Source organism: Megalobrama amblycephala, linkage group LG7, assembly GCF_018812025.1.
Source record: "Megalobrama amblycephala isolate DHTTF-2021 linkage group LG7, ASM1881202v1, whole genome shotgun sequence".
NCBI lineage: Eukaryota > Metazoa > Chordata > Actinopteri > Cypriniformes > Xenocyprididae > Megalobrama > Megalobrama amblycephala.
The window spans coordinates 1,542,880-1,563,420 of NC_063050.1; the positions used below are offsets into that span (position 1 = coordinate 1,542,880).

Here is a 20,541-nt window from a genome sequence, read left to right on the forward strand (position 1 = left end):
TTAAAGGACAAAATTTGCCCTCTTAAATCGATTTTTCCAAAGCATTTTTTTTACCTTTATGAATATCTTTAAAAAATAAATAATTCTTAAGAAATTCAATAAATACAATGATGATAAAAACAAAGTGATACTTTTAAATATTACATTAAATCCACCAGTAGGTGGGTAAGTCACTCTTTTTATGAGTGAATCATCGAGTCATTCATTCTTTCAGTATCAAAGCAAGCGGCTGTAGTTATGAATGGATCATTGAATCATTGGTTCATTCAAAGCTGCAGATTCGTTCACGAAACAGCTTGTGTGCTGCAGTTCTGCTGTGGCTTCCATTGCAAAATAGAGCAAAATACTGACAATACTGTTTAAAATGTACATCACTTAATACCCTTTTGTTTGTTGAACTGTCGTGTAAAATCAACGTCACATTTGAAATAGTGTGGATATTCGGGGGACCGTGTACCTTCGGATAATTTGTTTTCTCGTTTTTGTCTTCTAAATCACACATTCGACCCTTCTCATTAGAATTAATAAACAAATCTCGAGTCGTTTTTACATATTTTTATTTGTGTTTTAATCACACTTTGTTCTAATCCGCCAAATGGAAAAACAATAAAACCAAAATGGATAAACAGCTTGAATATTCGAGCTCTACATGGGCGGGAATAAAACGCCCCTTTCCGCTGATTGGTCAACCAAAGATCAAGCCGCACCATCAGTTCTTAGCTCCAGAATCAGCTCCGCGCAACAGTAGCCTATATCTATCTGATATATGTACGGATTATTACAGAGTTTATTGCAACTACATTTAATCTCGTTCTCATCAAACAGCCAGACTAATAAATGGCTCGACACAACCCGTGCCAGGGCAGAGCCTAGACAGAGCTTTCTTCTGTTTACACATAAATTTGCATGCCGGGAAATACTAATTTATCATATTAAATAATAATTGATGTGGCATCTGCTCTCACAACTAGCCAAACTATCTGGCACACTCAAATCAGCTGACCAACTCTTAAAATCTGTGTGCCGGAGGCTGCGCACCGCACTGGACAGCGCAGAGAGAATGCATAAGCTTGTACTGAAGCGCAGAGCAGAATGGATTCAAGGGTCAAGTCAAGTCATCTTCATTTATACAGCGCTTCTTACAATACAGATTGTTACAAAGCAGCTTCACAGTGATAATAGGAAAATTAATAGACAGATTTTGTTTTGGCTTTAAAGCAGCTCTAAGATAAAGTTTATCAAGCTAAAGTTTTTGATTGAATCACTTTTCTTTGTAAAAATCATTAATTATTAACTCAAATGACACCTTTTTAACTGAAAACAGAACAGAAACAGAAACTTTTAATGCGTTCTTGCCGTTCATTTACGTGTTTAAGGGTAGACTATGAAATAACACTTTGAACAATAAAGCCAGAGATGAATATATATTTTATATTACCATCTACTGTATTACCATCATAAATTAGTCAAATAAGGCTACCTTTTTAAAATAGCTATATCTTATTAAATATAGGCCTATGCCATCTTTAAATTTAAAATCATAAATTTAGTCAATATTAGAGTTTGACACTATTTTGTTTCAACCAAAGGCATCTTGCGCTGCAACCAAAGGCATCTTGGCAATGCAGCATCTGAAGTTGCTTTTAGATGTATTTTCACAATTTAATGTTGCTCAGGTCCGTAAATACATTCACACAGCAGAGCAAATTAATGCAGTGACATTAATGTTATGTTTTATACAAAATGCTTTTAATACAGAAATACGAAATAAATTACAAGATGAAACGAATATGATATATCGCTAGTAGGTGGCAGCAAGTCACTGTGTTAATGAGTCATTTTATTCAATCGATTCGCTCGAAACGCTGATTCATTCAGTAATAAAAGGCTGTATGGCTGGTGAATCACTCAACCGATTTGTTCAAAGATTCATTCACGAATTTAATAGGCTACTCTGTGCACCTTATGTTGCGAGTCGCACAATGATCTGTGACTTTGCTTTAGAAATTTAGCTGGCAGAGAAAATAAAACATTGTTTTGAGGAACATAGTGTTAATGAAATAAACTCGGTGTATTGCTCAAAACAACAGTCAGGACTGCTGATCTGCACTTCACTACACTGTAACCACATTCTCTCTGTGCTGTTCAGTGAGTCGCGCATTTTTGGCACACAGATTACAAGAGTTGATCAGTTAAATAAAACAGGCGGTGTGCCAAATAGCTAGGGGTAGATTCTTGCTCGTATAATAGAGAATACGATTCTGACGTCACGCCGCGTTGAGTTCTGGGTAACTTCTTTGTTTATACGCCATCTTGACAGGATCGCGCAGCCTTTCCGTCATTGAGTTTAGTTCAGTAATTTGTTTTCTGTCATGATTGTGAAAAATTTCACCATTGTATGTCATTAATGCTGCATCGATAATGGTGATAGTAACTCTGATAATCATTCTGAGAGAGAACTGGACAATGAGCAACGTTTTTTGCCTTTTCTACGTGTAAAAACACCAAGGGAAGCAGTTCGTGGAGATGACGAGAAGACGCCGGATGGCAAATCTTTTAGTAATGGCACTGATTAAACCCACTGCATATCACTCAATAAAAGAATCACATTGCTGAGTGTTTTTTGAAATTTTTGGTTTAATAATTAACATTACCTTTTGCGAGTCTGACTCCCCAGCAAGCAATTTTATGTCTATTAGACGTCTAATAGCCGTCAAAACATAGCCCGGTCGTCTAGGCTAAAACAAGGCAAAATTTGGGCTGTCAGTGAAAATCTAATAGACGTCTAACCATAACCCAAAAATAGACTAGTCATCAATTAGACGACTATTAGACGACTACATATATATGTCTAATAGACGGTGAATATGGATCTAGGCTAAAATAAGGCTGAATTTGGGCTGTCAGTGAAAATCTAATAGACGTCTAACCATAACCCAAGAGTAGACTAGTCATCAATTAGACAACTATTAGACAACTACATATTTATGTCTAATAGACGGTTAATACGGGTCTAGGCTAAAATAAGGCAAAATTGGGCTGTCAGTGAAAATCTAATGAACGTCTAACTATAACCTAAAAATAGACTAGTCATCAATTACACTACTAATGAATGATTACATCTATGCATGCAATAGACAACTAAATAATGACTAAAGGATTCTTTTCACTTAAATATAACAGGTTCTCATAAATGACAATCCGTCCAAACAAATTAAATATAAAAGGTTTTATTTAGAAAAAGAACTCAAGATAATGCACAATGATAAAAAAAATAATAAATTAAGTTTTACAAATACAATACAAATAAACATTAAAAGAAAATTACAACGTGTAACAATAAAAATATAAAACATTGACCAAAAAAAAAAGTTAAATAAAAAATGTTAACAATATTTTTTTGGTTTATAAAACAACCTGATTAATTTTCAGTTCCATAAATTCCATGTTTTATGTAAAGCACTTTGAATAACCTTGAACATTGTTGTTGAAATGTGCTATACAAAATAAACTTGCCTTGCCAAATCAAAAGCTCACATTTTTATTTCATAATGATCAAAAGATTAAAAGATATACAAGGCTTCCATAACAAATAATAGTAGGGTGCACAGGTTTCATGTTTACCCCCTTGTATTTAGATAATTACAGAGTTTTAGGGCACAAGGAAACATACAGTACATGTGCATGTATGTTAATCTAACCACGTTTTACTCTGAGTCTGCACTGTTACCCGCTAAAATGTCACGGTTCCTACACATAATGTACATAAATAATAAACACATGTCAAAATGAAAAACACAGATACTTACAAGACCAAAAGCAGGAAAGAATTTGCTTTAACATTTGCTGTTGCTTGCTCTTCGTCTCCAACAGTTGTAAAATGCGGAAATGTTTATCGCGAGATCTGGCAACAGTGATCGAGAGCTAACGTTCAAGTCTCGCGTTGCCAGTGGTCATGTCTCAGTAGAGCCACAGTTGCCATCTAGCGGTTGAGAATTGCAAATTTTTATTTAACTTCAAATTAAATACAGTCATATATGTGTGTGGTATATAATTATAATTAATATATGGCTTGGCTATACCCTGATTATATATATATATATATATATATATATATATATATATATATATATGATATATATATGATATCGTAGAATGTAGGATTGTGTGACAGCAAAAATATGCTGTTTCAAATATATACTTGCATATTTATGTATAAATGCAAGCATATCAAGAATCCCACAAGCTTTGTGGTCGAAAATAAACACTATTTTGGTTACACTCATTGCTGGTCTGAATCAGGGCTATAGCCAAGCCGTAAAAACTAGACTATAAATTGCCTCGATTTCGCCGGGTGGACTAAAAGCAGACTACACATAGCCTATCCAATTCAGAGCTAAATCGTGACTACATATAGACCATGTCATGAAATGCCACTTAAATCTTGTAGAAATCATTGACATTGCGAACATGATGAGATATCAACCATCTCATGCACTTCCTGTCCAAAAACTACAATAAATCAGGATTGACTACAGGTGGGCTACAAGTAGCCGGTCTTACTACGAGCTAAATCGTGGCTACGCACAGCCTACACAATGTAACATGTCAAAGATGTGAAACCAAACACCTTGTAATCACTGTTGACTTCACTTACATGATGCAATATCATACACCTCGCAAGTTATTTTGGCAAAAACGACATGTAACCAAATGAAAGATTATTTTGGCTAAAAGTGGGTTACACATAGCCGGACTATATCGGGTCTATAGTTAACCGAGACGGTGAAATGACGGCTATTGCTTGCTGGGTCACTCCGCTCGTGAATTAGTAGAACTTGAACGGGGACATTCAAATGCTTTTAAGAATGAAGAAACGCTTAATGCACCGAGACAAACACAAGATTATGTACATATCTGTTAAAGCGTTGCGTTCATATTCAGGGCTCGTCTGCACATCTTTTAATATAATGTCATCATAATACACTAAGCCAGCGTTTTTAAAAGGTGCCCTTGCAAGGACTCACTACTAAACTGTTGACAAGCTCCTAGGGTTTTGATTTGTTTGTCATCTGTTGAAATATAAAAATACAGTGTGTTCGTGTCCGTCTGTCCGCTGACTGACCCATAATCTCTGATTCTCTGGGATCGTGGAAAGGAATATTTACAATGACAACAGTTGTAGGCCTACTCAATATGCTCGTTTAAGCATCATTTAAACGTTTCCAACAAATAAATGAATCGATTTTTCTCAGCGTGTTGAACACATACTTTTATTTGGATATTCATATGATGGCTGAAGCAGCAGCGAGCGTCCAGTGTGCGACACGGTAAACAGATGAACACTGTAAACGAAATTCTACAAAACTTCAGTGAAAAAATAAAAAATAAATAAAATTATCATGCGATGCTATAAAATAGCTTCTGTTCCCTGCAAACGATACCCTTAAAAATGTGAATGTTCCACTTAATGGCAGAAACAAAACAAAAAGTAAGCAAGTATCTGTATTCATTTCAGTGCAAGTAGTAGGGGGCGATCCTGTCAAAATGGCGGCGCCGCCCCGACATGCAACACGGCATGACGTCGGTTCGTATTCTCTATATGATCAACATTAAAAACAATAACTCACAGAGTTATTTGTATCGAAGAGAGTTTTAACCTTAAATCTATATGCAGTCTGTATCTATATTTGTTCTTGTGGTAAATCCCCACTTTTACAAAGGTATATTGTAGAGAACAGCACTAATGTAGCGCAATTTGCTGGCGTGGAGTCAGTCAGTTTTGACCGCGAAAGATGAGGTAATTGAGGTGAATGAATGTCGTGTATTTAAGGCATTTTACCTGCTAGAAATACATGTTCAGTTTTTATGTTATTTTAACTCAGCATTTTGTTCACATACGTCAGTTTGAGAGCCACTGCTGGATATCAGCCTACAATTTGGTTGCAGATTTAGTCAGCAAACGAGCAGCGCAATATAGCCCACCTGACTAACACTTTAATTTTAAGTAGAAAATCTCAAATGAAGATCGCTGAACTCCAGCTTACTTGTCTGTGTTTTCAGATCATCCGCGCTTCTTGTGTAGAGAGCTCGTGTGTGGTTGCCAGATTGCAAAGATTAAGTAAAACGTGTTCTTTTAACAGAAAAGCTCTGATTGGGGGGTTTGAATTCTGGAAATCTGGCAACTGTAAGCATGACCACTCATAAAGACAGTCTGTAATGTATTGTCTCCTTTATTCGACAAAAACAAAAAGTGTCAAAAGTCTTGGCAAAGTTTTCTTTTAGCCACATCAGTCTCGTCTTTTTTCACAACGATATGGAACGTGTTGTTTTAGTCACGTTATCATAATACGATATTGGTGTCGTCTCTCATCATCTCGTCTTAGTCATGGAAAAAAAGGTAATCAGCGAACATTTTGTCATAGTTTTCGTTAACGAAATTAACACTGCACCTAACTTTCTCTGCTCCAGTTTATTTCTGCTAGGAAAAAAAGCAATATTGCCATCTACAGGCCACTGAAGGAACTATATCTTGTGTGCTTTGGCTTTACTCACCCAAACTTGTCAAGGCTACTTTACACAAATGAGAGCATGTGCAGGTAGTTGCTGAATCGCAGGAGTTTCATATTTGAGAGCATATATGAGGAAGTGGTTGCAGCCGGTGATGAGCCCAAACCAGCACGTCCAGAGTAAGTAGGCTTTGACTTTTTAAAGGGGTGGTTCAATGCGATTTCACTTTTTTAACTTTAGTTAGTGTGTAATGTTGCTGCTTGAACATTAACAGTATCAGCAAAGTTACAGCGCTGAAAGTTCAATGCAAACGGAGATATTGTCTTTTAAATTTATGGCAGTTTAATGCCTACAAAAACAACCGGTTTGGACTACAACGAGCTTCTTCCCAGGTTGGAGACATCATAAACCATGCAAAACACTTCCCTGGGAACACGCAACAAAGTGGGCGAGGCCATATGGTGCAGGAAGCGGAAGCAGAAGAGTTTTTTTTTTATTATTGCATGAATAACAATTACAGAACATGAACACAGAAAAGGGAAGCAGAAGAGTTGTGTACACCGGACGAGAGCGACGTGACGTGTCAAATGAACCCATTATAATATGTGATCTTTTCTACACTGGATGCAGGAGGCTGAATCCAGCTTCTTATTCGCAGCTTCTTATTGACGCTATCCGGTCCACCTTAAAAGACGCAACGCTTCCGCGTTTGTAGCTTCTTATCCACGCTCAACTTAGGGACAGTGCGGTTTTTCTCTTTTTCGCGCTTTTTTAAGGTATTGTGTTGCTTTTAGGGTCTATTTTCAGAATTAAAGGAAAATAAACTATTTTGAAATGCAAATAACACTGATAATATCAGCAAAAATAGGCTGCAAAAATATAAAGGCACTTAAAATATAGTATTCTTTGTTTATTGAACGTGTCATCAGCTCATCTTGAAGGACCGTGTGTTTTTTCTCTTTTCACGCTTTTTATTTTATATTATCTATTTTTAGAAAAAAATAATAAACTATTCTGAAATGTAAATAACACCAAATATCTGTGAAAATTACTGTAAAATTACAAAGGTCATCATCTGAATGCATTAATGAATTAACTCAATAAAAAAATTAATTCAAGCAAATATTACAGATTTCAATGTCACAAGGTAACTAGAGACTATCAGCTCCAGCTCCAGCTCCAGATTGGATCCAGCCTGTTATGAAGACTTCAGATGAAGGACTCCAGAACATCAAACATGGATGATTAAACAAAATGATCATGTTATCATTGTTTTGCATGCACACTACTTTTGCTTAAAAGAAGTAATATCTTCTAACTGTACGTTCTGATATCATCTCATAAAAGAAGACTATTCTGTTTTTGCTACAAGTGAATGTGAAATAAATTACCTTTGAGGGTGCGTTAAAAGTTGCACTGGGGCCTTATTCCCAATGTACTTGACTGTCACCATGCACATTTTCAGACATTTTTACTGTAGCATTTTAAAGTTATGGACCCATGAATTTGACAAATGTGACAATACAGTTACAGGAGAAATTGCACTATTAGCCCAATTGGAGGCGCTATATCTCAGCTGCCTTTGAGGGTGCGTTAAAAGTTGCACTGGGGCCTGATTCCAAGTGCACCTGACTGTCACCATGCAACATTATGAGCAATTTTACTGTAGCATTTTAAAGTAATGGACCCATGAATTTGACAAATGTGACAAAAGTTTCATGAGAAATTGGCCCAATTGGAGGCGCTGTATCTCAGCTGCCTTTGAGGGTGCGTTAAAAGTTGTACTGGGGCCTTATTCCTACTGTACTTGAGTGTCACCATACACATTTTCAGACATTTTTACTGTAGCATTTTAAAGTTATGGACCCATGAATTTGACAAATGTAACAATACAGTTACAGGAGAAATTGCACTATTAGCCCAATTGGAGGCGCTATATCTCAGCTGCCTTTGAGGGTGCGTTAAAAGTTGCACTAGAGCCTTATTCCCAATGTACTTGACTATCACCATGCACATTATGAGACATTTTTACTCTAGCATTTTAAAGTTATGGACCCATGAATTTGACAGATGTGACAATACACTTACAGGAGAAAATGCACTATTAGCCCAATTGGAGGCGCTATATCTCAGCTGCCTTTGAGGGTGCGGTAAAAGTTGCACTGGGGCCTTATTCCCAATGTACTCGGCTGTCACCATGCACATTTTCAGACATTTTTACTGTAGCATTCTAAAGTTATGGACCCATGAATTTGACAAATGTGACAATACAGTCACAGGAGAAATTGCACTATTGGCCCAATTGGAGGCGCTATATCTCATCTGCCTTTGAGGGTGCGTTAAAAGTTGCACTAGAGCGTTATTCCCAATGTACTCGCCTGTCACCATGCACATTTTCAAACATTTTTACTGTAGAATTTTAAAGTTATGGACCCATGAATTTGACAAATATGACAGTACAGTCACAGGAGAAATTGCATTATTGGCCCAATTGGAGGTGCTATATCTCAGCTGCCTTTGAGGGTGCGTTAAAAGTTGCACTGGGGCCTTATTCCCAATGTACTCGACTGTCACCATACACATTTTCAGACATTTTTACTGTAGAATTTTAAAGTTATGGACCCATAAATTTGACAAATGTGACAATACTGTCACAGAAGAAATTGCATTATTAGCCCATTTAGATTCACTATATCTCAGCTGCTTTTGGTGTTAAGTTACTTTTCTCAAATTCATGGATCCATAACTTTAAAATGCTACAGTAAAAATATTGAAAATGTGCATGGTGACAGTCAAGTGCATTGGGAATAAGTCCCCAGTGCAACTGTTAACGCACCCACAAAGGCAGCTGAGATATAGCGCCTACAATTGGGCCAATAATGCAATTTCTGATATAAATATTTAAGGCATATCAAGATGTACTTTTACCCCCTTATCTTGAATATTGGGTGCATTATAAATGTTTTAATCACACAGTGAAAGCGTGATCTCTAATTGCGCCAGTGCACTAGTCTAACCTACTAGACTAACTTTACATCACGTAGTGTATGCGTGCAACTCTCTGTGTGTGTTTTTGTAAAGTGAGAGAAATACTCGATAATTTCAGATCGCATGTTGTTAAAACAACAATCACAATATTATCTCAGGTGATATATATCGCACACCCCAATAACAGACTCAATATCAGTAGTGACTCCGGCTGTAAGTTTAGGTAGGGCAGATTGTGGGTCTCAGCCATATGCGCCGATTTATGTTTCCGCTGGTGGGTGCCCAGTGCCCCACATCACCCCCATTACTCCAAATTATATTATAAATAAATCCATACTGGGTTTCAGTTCAGCCGTACTAATTGACATGACAATCAGTGGCACAACTCCTCAACAAACTGTCCATACCGGCGTGATGAATACGATCCTCAACTGGATGGAACTGGAATAAATACTTTGAATGTTGCGATCCCATCGGACTTATGATAGCTGTCTGAATTGTAACAAAGCACTGTTCGCCAGAGGAGAGCTGGCCCACCGACTAAGCCTGGTTTCTCCCATGTTTTTTTTCTCCATTTTAACACCTGTTTGCCACCTGATGTCACCTGTTGGAGTTTGGGTTCCTTGCCGCTGTCGCCTTTGGCTTGCTTAGTTGGGGAATTTGACTTGACATTTGATATTCAACAGTGCTTTACATCTGCCTGCTTTACCATTTTCTTTAAGAGCTGCTGTGCAGCCAAAATTATATACCAGTTATCACTGTAAAGCTGCTTTGACACAATCTGCATTGTAAAAAGTGCTATATAAATAAAGGCGACTTGACTTGACTTAATTATCAGGTTCGAATCTGCCCTCATATAGTTTTTTAAGTTCATTAATGTTTGTATATTAAGAGCAGGGGCATGTTTGTGTGCATTTTGTTAGTGATTTCCCTGGAAAGAAGAGTCAAGCGATAGATTGACGCGCATGTCTGAAGACTAACTTACACAAGCCACAACGTTCCTCAGCATGATTTCAAAAACAACACGTTTCAGCGCTAGTTAGCTTCTTATTTAACTCAAATTAACGTCAACTGGATGTTTCATTTCCATTATATCCACGCAGTGAGATGACAATTTCGACCCAAAAGCACATTATTTTCACGAGTGTTGTCGCGAGTCATGCTCTCGCTGATATCTGATGCAAGGAGAGTTTGAGTTTCAACACACGCATGTATCTGATCGAGAGCAGAGCCATTTGTGCTAAAGGGTAATAAGAGGTAATACTGTCCTTCTTGTTGTGTTGCAGGTGAGGATGGAAGGAGACGCTGGAGACGGATGACTGGGACACTCACACACACAGGCAGGTAGGAACACGAGGAGCACTGGAGACAATGGAGACGATGGAAACGATGGAGGCAGGTAAGTATAGCGTTTGGAGTCCTTGAGGTAAGCATACAACTGGCTGTAGTGCAAACGAGACCGGACAGTGAGTGTGTGTGAGTGTGGAGCTTAAGTGCTGGTGATAATGACGGTGCTGATGATCTTCAGGTGGCGGTGATTAGTATGCTGGTGATTGAGTGCATGGGTAAGGGAGTGAGGTGGAACCTGACGTGTCTGTGACAGTACCCCCCTCCCACGGCCCGCTCCTGAGGGCCGAGGACCCCGACGTCGTGGTGGTCGTCCTCTAGGGCGTGGGGCAGGTCTGTCCGGGTGGTTGGTGTGGAAAGTCTGTAACAGATTAGGATCAAGGATATCATTCTTTGGGACCCATGAGCGTTCCTCGGGGCCATAACCTTCCCAGTCTACCAGATATTCCAGTAGACCACCACGGCGCCGGGAATCCAGAATTTCACGAACCACGTAGGCAGTACCATCGTCCAGGATGAGTGGAAGGGGGGGCTCGACGGCTGCCACGACAGGTTCTGTGGAGGGAAGAACAGAAGGGTGGTGAGTCTTTAATAGTGAGACATGAAAGGTAGGATGAATTCTCTTGTATTGTGCAGGGAGTTGAAGGCGATAAGTGACGGGGTTGATCTGTCGAAGGATGGTGAACGGGCCAATGAAGCGGGGACTCAGCTTCTTGCAGGGCAGACGCATCCTGATGTCTCTGGTGGACAGCCAGACCTTCTGCCCCGGTTGGTAGGTAGGGGCGTTGGAGCGCCGAAGGTCGGCTGTCATTCTGCGTCTGCGCAGGGCCCTCTGCAGTTGGTGGTGTGCTGAGTCCCAAACCCTCTTGCTCTCCCGGAACCAGTAGTCGACTGCCGGAACGTTGGAGGGTTCCCTGTCCCAGGGGAACAGTGGGGGTTGGTAGCAGAGTATGCACTGAAAAGGTGTCAGTCCAGTTGTGGCTTGTCGGAGGGAGTTTTGTGTGTACTCGGCCCAACCCAGGTACTGGTTCCAGGAGTCCTGGTGGCCATGACAGAAGGTACACAGGAAGCGGCCTATCTCCTGGATCTTCCGTTCCGTCTGCCCGTTCGACTGAGGATGGTATCCAGGACGACAGGCTGACGGTCACACCCAGGAGGGAGAAGAACGCCTTCCAGACACGGGAGATAAATTGGGGCCCTCTGTCAGAGACTATGTCTTCGGGGATTCCATAATGACGAAAGACATGGTTGAACATTAGTTCTGCAGTAGTCATGGCGGTAGGTAGACTTCCCAGGGGAATCAAACGGCAGGCTTTGGAGAAGCGGTCTACGACTACCAGGATGCACGTGTGACCATCAGACTCGGGGAGATTGGTGACGAAGTCCACCCCCAGGTGTGACCAGGGTCTCTCAGGAATGGGCAGAGGATTGAGCTTGCCGGTGGGAAGATGGCATGGGCTCTTGGAGATGGCACACTCCCTGCAGCCCTGCACGAACCTCCTGACGTCGTTGGCCATGTTGGGCCACCAGAAGCGCTGTTTGAGCAGCGAGAGGGTCTCATTGACCCCCGGGTGGCCAGTGCCAAGTGAAGAGTGAACGGAGTGCAGGAGTGGAGTGCGTCGTGTCCGTGTGATGTACTGCAAGCCCTGGGGGCAACCCGGCGGAGTGCGTGAGGAGGCATTGGAGGAGGGTAAGGTCTCTTCCGAACCACTGGATGGGGCTCACGAAGATAGGATTCAGGCAGGATAGTTTCGGGAGTTTCATTCCTTTCCTCTGGAACATGAAGACGAGACAGAGCATCAGCTTTTATATTCTTGGAACCTGGACGATAGGATATGGAGAAATTGAACCGTGAAAAGAACATGGCCCAACGAGCTTGGCGAGGGTTGAGTCTTTTAGCAGCCTTCAGATACTCAAGGTTTTTATGATCAGTGAGAACTTGGAAGGGATGGTTAGCCCCCTCCAACCAATGCCTCCATTCTTCCAGGGCAAACTTGACTGCCAGGACCTCACGGTCACCGATGTCATAGTTGACCTCCGCCGGGTTGAGCTTGCGGGAGAAGAAGGCACATGGATGGAGTCTACTTGGTGTCCCCTGCTGCTGCGACAGGACCGCTCCCACTCCGGTGGTGGAGGCGTCCACCTCCACAACGAAAGGCAGGTCCGGGTTAGGGTGGATGAGGAGGGGAGCGGTGGTGAAGGCTTTCTTGAGGGTCTCAAATGCGTTGGTGGCAGGCTGGGACCAGGACAGAGACTTGGGCTGCTTGCGTAACAGGTTGGTGAGTGGGCTGACAATGGTGCTGTAGTTCTTGATGAAGCGGCGATAGAAATTGGAGAATCCGAGGAAGCGTTGAAGTTCTTTTATGGTGGTTGGAGTTGGCCAGGTCTGGATTGCAGAGACCTTCCCCTCGTCCATCCGGATGCCACTGTGATCAATTACGTAACCCAGGAAGTGGACAGAGGGCTGGTGGAAAGAGCACTTCTCTGCTTTGAGGAACAGATGGAATTGCCGTAAGCGTTAGGAGGACCTCCGCAACGTGATGGTGATGTTCGGCCAAGCTCCGGGAGTAAATGAGGATGTCGTCAATATACACCAGCACAAACTTGTGGAGAAACTCCCGGAGCACCTCGTGGATGAAATCCTGGAATACGGAGGGGGCATTGACCAGGCCATACGGCATGACCAGATATTCATAATGGCCGGTGGGCGTGACAAAGGCGGTCTTCCACTCGTCCCCCTCGCGTATCCGGATGAGGTTGTACGCGCTGCGGAGGTCCAGCTTGGTGAACACAGTGGCACCACGGAGATGTTCCAGGGCCGCTGGGACGAGGGGAAGTGGGTACCGGAATTTGACGGTTATCTTGTTGAGTGAGCGGTAGTCTATGCAGGGCCGCAAGCCTCCGTCCTTCTTTGCCACAAAGAAAAAGCTTGAAGCAGCAGGGGAAGTAGACGGGCGGATGTATCCTTGGTTAAGGGCCTCTTTGATGTATTCCTCCATGGCCTTCTCCTCCGGTACTGACAGGGGGTAGATGCGTCCCCTGGGTACTGGCTCACCCGGTAACAGATCGATGGCACAGTCCCATGGCCGGTGTGGAGGTAACTTGGAGGCGCGTTGCGGGCAGAAGACGTCACTGAAGGAGGCGTAGTCGGGTGGAATATCCACAGAACGCTTCTCAACAGGACTTTCGATGGACGTGGCATTGATGGAGATTGTCTTGGAGAGAGGAGATCTTGGAACCGGAAGTACTGGGAAGCAGTTGGAGAAGCAGTGGTCGCCCCACTTCAGGACTTCACCCATGCGCCAGGAGATGGTGGGGCTGTGCTGTTCAAGCCACGGGCGCCCTAGAACCACGTCAGCGGTGGATTCCTCCAGAACCAGCAGATGGATGTTCTCCGTGTGAAGTATACCCACTTGTAGTTGAAGAGGTCCCACACAACGACGGATCATCTTACGGCTTAGGGGTTTGCCCGTCATGGAGTGGACCTGGTAGTTAATCGGAGAAGGCGAGGTCTTGAGTTTGAGGTGTCGACAGAGGGCGCCGGAGATGAAATTTCCTGCTGACCCTGAATCGAGGAGCGCCACCACTGGAACAGAGGCATTAGCAGCAGTAAGGTTCACAATAGTAGTGAGTGGTTTCATTTTTTGAATGGAGGGAATGATAGCACTCACCACGGGCCGAAGGTGGACGAGTTGGGCATGTGGAGATTACATGCCCCGGAGATCCACAGTATAAGCACAGATTCAGGGTCAGCCTTCTCTGTCTTTCAGCAGATGTTAGACGGGAATTGTCCACTTGCATGGGTTCACTTGCTGGTTCTGGAGAGCTGACGGGTTCGGACCGATGGAGGAGGGTGTTGGAAAGTGGCTGGCCCTGGTGCTCAAGGAGACACGACTGCATACGAGAACCCACACGGATGGCGAGTTGGATGAAGCGTTAGAGTCCTATGGAGTCCTCGTATGCAGCGAGATGCAACCGCACGTTAGGCTCCAATCCTTGACGAAAGGTGGTGATGAGGGCTTGTTCATTCCATCCGCTGGTGGCGGCTAGCGTTCTGAACTGCAAGGCATAATCATTAACAGTTTTATTTCCCTGTTTTAGATTGTAAAGCTTCTCACCAGTTGAAGAATCAGCCAGAGGTTTTCCGAAGACCTCACAGAAGTGAGAGACGAACGCCGAGTAAGACTTTACAACTGAGCCTTTCTGAGTCCAGAGTGAATCCACCCATTGAAGGGCCTTACCTTGCAGTTGGGAGATTATGAACGAGATTTTAGCTGTGTCGGTGGGGTAGAGGTGCGGTTGCATCTCCAGGACCAACTCACATTGAAGGAGGAATCCACTGCAATCCTCCGCCGATCCTGAGTAGGGCGCCGGTTTGGCCATGGGACTGGCGGGTAAACACAGGAGAAGAAGTGGTGACGGTGGATGCGGAAGCAGCAGCGGCGGTGGGTGACGGTGGTTGTGGGGTGAGTGCTCGGCGCAGTGCGTCCACGAGCTCCTGGAATGGATCGGTGAGGCTTATGCTGATTTAATGCTGTTATGGTCCGGTCTTCTGTTACAACAGAGACACCGGAGGCAGAGATAAAAGCAGTAATGTTGGTTTATTGAGGTAATCAGCAGAGCAACAGGTAAATGAATGATGAGTTTGCTGGTCTTGGAGAAGAATGAGAGGTAATACTGTCCTTCTTGTTGTGTTGCAGGTGAGGATGGAAGGAGACGCTGGAGACGGATGACTGGGACACTCACACACACAGGCAGGTAGGAACACGAGGAACACGAGGAGCACTGGAGACGATGGAGATGATGGAGATGATGGAGACGATGGAGACGATGGAGACGATGGAGGCAGGTAAGTATAGCGTTTGGAGTCCTTGAGGTAAGCATACAACTGGCTGTAGTGCAAACGAGACCGGACAGTGAGTGTGTGTGAGTGTGGAAGCTTAAGTGCTGGTGATAATAACGGTGCTGATGATCTTCAGGTGGCGGTGATTAGTATGCTGGTGATTGAGTGCGTGGGTAAGGGAGTGAGGTGGAACCTGACGTGTCTGTGACAATTTAAATTATCTTTTCATTTTTTTATAATTTAAAAATATCAATATTCAGCATTTTATGTTTAAAACATTATTTATGCATTTGTAACTGCAGTTTAAATGCATTTGTCAGCTCTGAACTTCATCAAACAGTGTGTATAAATGCATATAAAAGCACTTTAGATTCAGTTTCTGTGTTTCCACTACATTGCAAAGATTAATTTTGTTGATATTGATTTCATTTGATTGGTAACATCCCTAGTGTATCTTATTGTTATAAATGAATTCATTGATTAAATGACACACAAGATTTGTTAATTAATTTGACACAAAATATCAGGCATAAATTTAATTAGGTTATAAAATAATTGTAAAAATGGTAAAAGGTAAAAAATCATTTTAAACTTATTGGAAAAGATAATTTCAGGCACTGCTGCAAACTAACCACCGTTAGTAGTAAATATGTAGGCTATAGGACCCTACGTGAAAGTGCCCGCTCACTTCTGCCCAGACCCGGACAAAAATAAAATTCTGCCTACGCCACTGCAGCCACGGATCAGCTGTGCACGGCAAACGCGACATACGTGAAAGCACAATATGCAGGTGCTGCTCCTGCAACGCATACGTACTGCAGACGGAGTGTGTGTGAAACAGGTGTAAGTACTCACGCTCTGTATGAGCAGCAGCTTTATGTGTTCCAGGTGTGTGTGCTGACTGCGCTCTGAACCGGTCTCAGAAACCATGAGCTCGTATCGAATGAGCGCTGTTTCACTTCTTACTGCACAATGTTCTTAAATCGTCAGGCTTTAAAGTGCATTGTTTCATGAGATCGTGTAATAACTCCACACTGGTGATGAAATGACTGTGACGCTGAAGTCTGATATAATCAATTATGTGTTTGTTTGGTGAGATCGGCCTGTTTTAGTGACTCCTGATCGATTCATAAGCTGTGTCCCAATTCAGAGGCTGCATCCTTCGAGGGTCAGAATGAGTGTTGTTAAATGGGAAGGTCTAGCCTATGGAGCACTGATCTTGGATTTATCTGATTTACCCATCAATTCACGACAAACAAAAGCCACATTTGGAGGAGTCTTCTAATTGGGACAGCCTTCACTGTGACACACTCGGTCTTCGAAGGATGCAGCCTCTGAATTGGGTCACAGCAATAGAATCTGATTATCGGCCGATAACAATCTGCAGTCGATCGATCGGAGCATCCCTAATTTTAAACAATCTTTATTTTAATGAACTGATATCAATCCATAAATCCAGAGAATCAATATTTTAGTCTGTGCTGTTTTCAGTTGATGCACTTTTGATAAGAAAATCTCAGCTTTCAAATTCTGTCAAATGTATTAAGAAATTCAAACAATAAATGTGTTTTTGGCGCTCTTTAATGTGGCTGACAGATCGCTGTAGTGTCTCAGTTCAAGCAGCAGTGCGGAGCACGAGTGAACCGGTTATCTTTTCCTCTTTACTACTAGTTATAGCATGAAAGAAACATGGATAATATTAGGATCGCCTCAACTCACAGCAGAGAACATACATTTACCTCAGCTAAAACACAGAAAGTAATTTTTATCATGTCTCAGTTTGTAAGAAATGAACAGAAACACATTTACAGTAATGCTCTTACAATAGAAGTCTAGCAGGTCAGATAGGTGGAGGGTTTGAAAGCTGAAGTGTGACGCTCATGTTTTTATTGAACCATTAATTTATATTTTTAAGTAAAAAATGTTATAAAGTATTAACAGTGATGATTGTTCTCATTGTTACTTACTCAGCTGATCTAGTTGCTGTAACCACAGGCAGCATCTTCTGAAGAACTTCATCTCCTGTATTTACTGCATCACTATTTGAAAATAAAAAATATATTAATTATTAATGCTAATAATATCAATTAATATTATAAGTATATAATACATGAAATACCTTAAATAAACACTGCTTTAAAAAGGACATGTCAAAATTTTTGATTAGTATCTGACTAAAGAAGTTACTGAACATATTCTGCCAACACAGATTAGTTTTATCTTTTTCTTGTCAGTGTTGTTGTGGTCTATTAGCCTGCATTCACACTACAACACTTAGTGACAGATCTATTTTCACACATCAGATTTTTTTTCCCCTTCCGTTGCTATGGTTATCACTATGTCAACCATTGCAATTTCAGGAGACATTCCACCTCTCCCGGAAGTTCCAGGAGTCTCCCACATATTGATATTGGGTGTTTGTCAAACAGAAGGCTGAATCCTAGTGAGTTTGTGTCTTTATAGTCCAGTCCTTCTGAGGCTTGTAGACTCGAGTCCTCCTCAGCATTAAACACTAGAATGAGACGCTCTAGTAAGTGCGCATGGCTACGGCACACGTTCCTGCTCCCACAGCACAAAAATACTAATAAAACTTAGTATTAAAAATACTTAGCATTAAAAATCTTTTCTTAATGCATTTCAGTGAATGACAACCGTCTGTGTCTCTCAGTGGCTTACATTACTGGCAGTTTAGTGTTAGTGATTAATTTACACCAAAACAGAAGATAACATGTATGCCTTCATCACTGAAAACATTATTTTTGTCTTACATTTCATAATGAACTCAGATAAGTGCAGACTCGCTTCCATCAGTTATTTTTCATGGATTGGAATGTGTGCAAAGGATTGTGGGTGAATGAAGGACATAAAGGATACACTTGATGCATCCTTCAAAATGAGCTGAATGAAGGACGTGAAACGAAGTCTGCCTTCAAAGGATCCTTCAAACTGAGACGACCTTTAGAGGTGCTTGATGACGTGGCAGCAGATATATGCAGCTTTACTAGGACACAGCCTTCTGTTTGAGAAGCACCCAGCGTCTCCCAGATGCCCGCAAATTATGTACAATATCCCAGAAATTGATTTTTGCCCTGTGATATACACACATCTGATTGGCCATTGCTTTCAAGCGCCCAACAGACATGTCTGTGATTGGCTACAACGCTCAATGCTGCAAAAACACACTAAATATAAACCTCTGTGCATGTGATATGGTTATTATTTACAAATACACACAGAAGTTAAAACATTTTTGATCACTCAAATGACCTATTTTGGATTTAAAACAGAGAAGTTTGTATCCCTGTGCTTTATTCCTGTATAGAGGAGTGATTTTTGGGAGTGTTTGTGTGAGAGAAGTAAAAAAACATTAAAATATGAACTACTAAACTCTGTGTGACATCTGCAGGATTACAGATTTATCAGATTCTTGTTTCTCTTTGTTCATAATGTTTTAGACTGTAATGATTGAACTCAGTGTTACTTACTGATCATTTTTGCCTCCAATTAAGCTGTTTCCAATTAAGCTGTTCAGGTTAAACTCCTGCATTGTCCGCTCTGAGCTCAACAACACAAAAACTAAAGCTGACCACTGAGATGAGGAGAGTTTCACATTACGTAATCCTCCAGACTTCATATGAGGTTCAGCTTCATTCTCTAGTGAAAGATCACCCAGTTCATTCAGACAGTGAAACAGATTGATGTATTTATCTGGAGAGGGATTCTCACTGATCTTCTCTTTGATATAGTCAACTGTTTCCTCATTGTTGTGAGAGCTGTTTCCTGTCTGTGTCTTTAGTTCTTGTAAGAGACTCTGATTAGACTCCACTGACAGACCCAGAAGGAAACGAAGGAAAAGGTCCAGATGCCCATTTTTACTGTCTAAAGCCTCATCCACAGCTCTCTGATGGAGGTCAGATAGTGAAGCTTTAGTTGGTTTGGTAATCTGGTCAAACACATTGATGTTCTTGTTTATAAAGAAGAGATGCACATATAGAGCTGCTAGATGTTCCTGAATGCTCAGATGAACAAAGCAGAAGACTTTCCCCTGATACAAGCCCAACTCCTCTCTGAAGATCTGAGTGCACAATCCTGAGTACACTGATGCTTCTGTCACATCAATGCCACACTCGCTCAGGTCTTCCTCATAGAAGATCAGGTTGCCTTTCACAAGCTGCTGAAATGCCAGTTTCCCCAGTTTGACAATCATGTCTTCATCTTTCACTTTCTTCTCATAGTCCTTCTCATGTTTGATGTTGGTCTGAAGGATCAGGAAGTGTGTGTACATTTGAGTCAGAGTCTTGGGAATCTCTCCACTCTCTGCTTCACTCAACATCTTCTCTAGAACAGCGGCTGAGATCCAGCAGAACACTGGGATGTGACACATAATAAAGAGGCTCCTTGATGACTTCAGGTGTGAGATGATCCTGTCGGACAGACTCTGATCCCTGATTCTCTTCCTGAAGTATTCCTGCTTCTGTGGGTCACTGAAGCCTCGTACCTCTGTCACTCGATGGACACACTCAGAGGGGACGAGATCAGCTGCTGCTGGTCTGGAGGTGATCCAGATGAGAGCAGAGGGAAGCAGATTCCCCGCAATGAGGTTCGTCAGCAACACGTCCACTGAACTCTTTTGGTTTTTAACTCGTAAAGTCTCATTCCTTTTAAAATGTAAGGGAAGACGACACTCGTCCAGACCATCGAAGATGAACAAAACTTTATACTGATCACTGGATATTTCCATTTCTTTTGTTTCAGGGAAAAAGGCATGAAGAAGATCTGAAAGACTGAGTGTTTTGTCCTTCATCAAGTTGAGCTCTCTGAAAGGAAGTGGAAATATGAGCTGGACGTCCTGA

General features: G+C 41.8%; 1 protein-coding gene across 3 annotated transcripts in view; it reads right to left on the bottom strand.

Annotated features, from left to right (window-relative positions):
- The window catches only part of LOC125271014 (protein NLRC3-like), a 224,362-nt gene that overhangs the window by 23,433 nt on the left and 180,388 nt on the right, over positions 1-20,541 (bottom strand). The gene's annotated exons all lie outside the window — the stretch shown is intronic.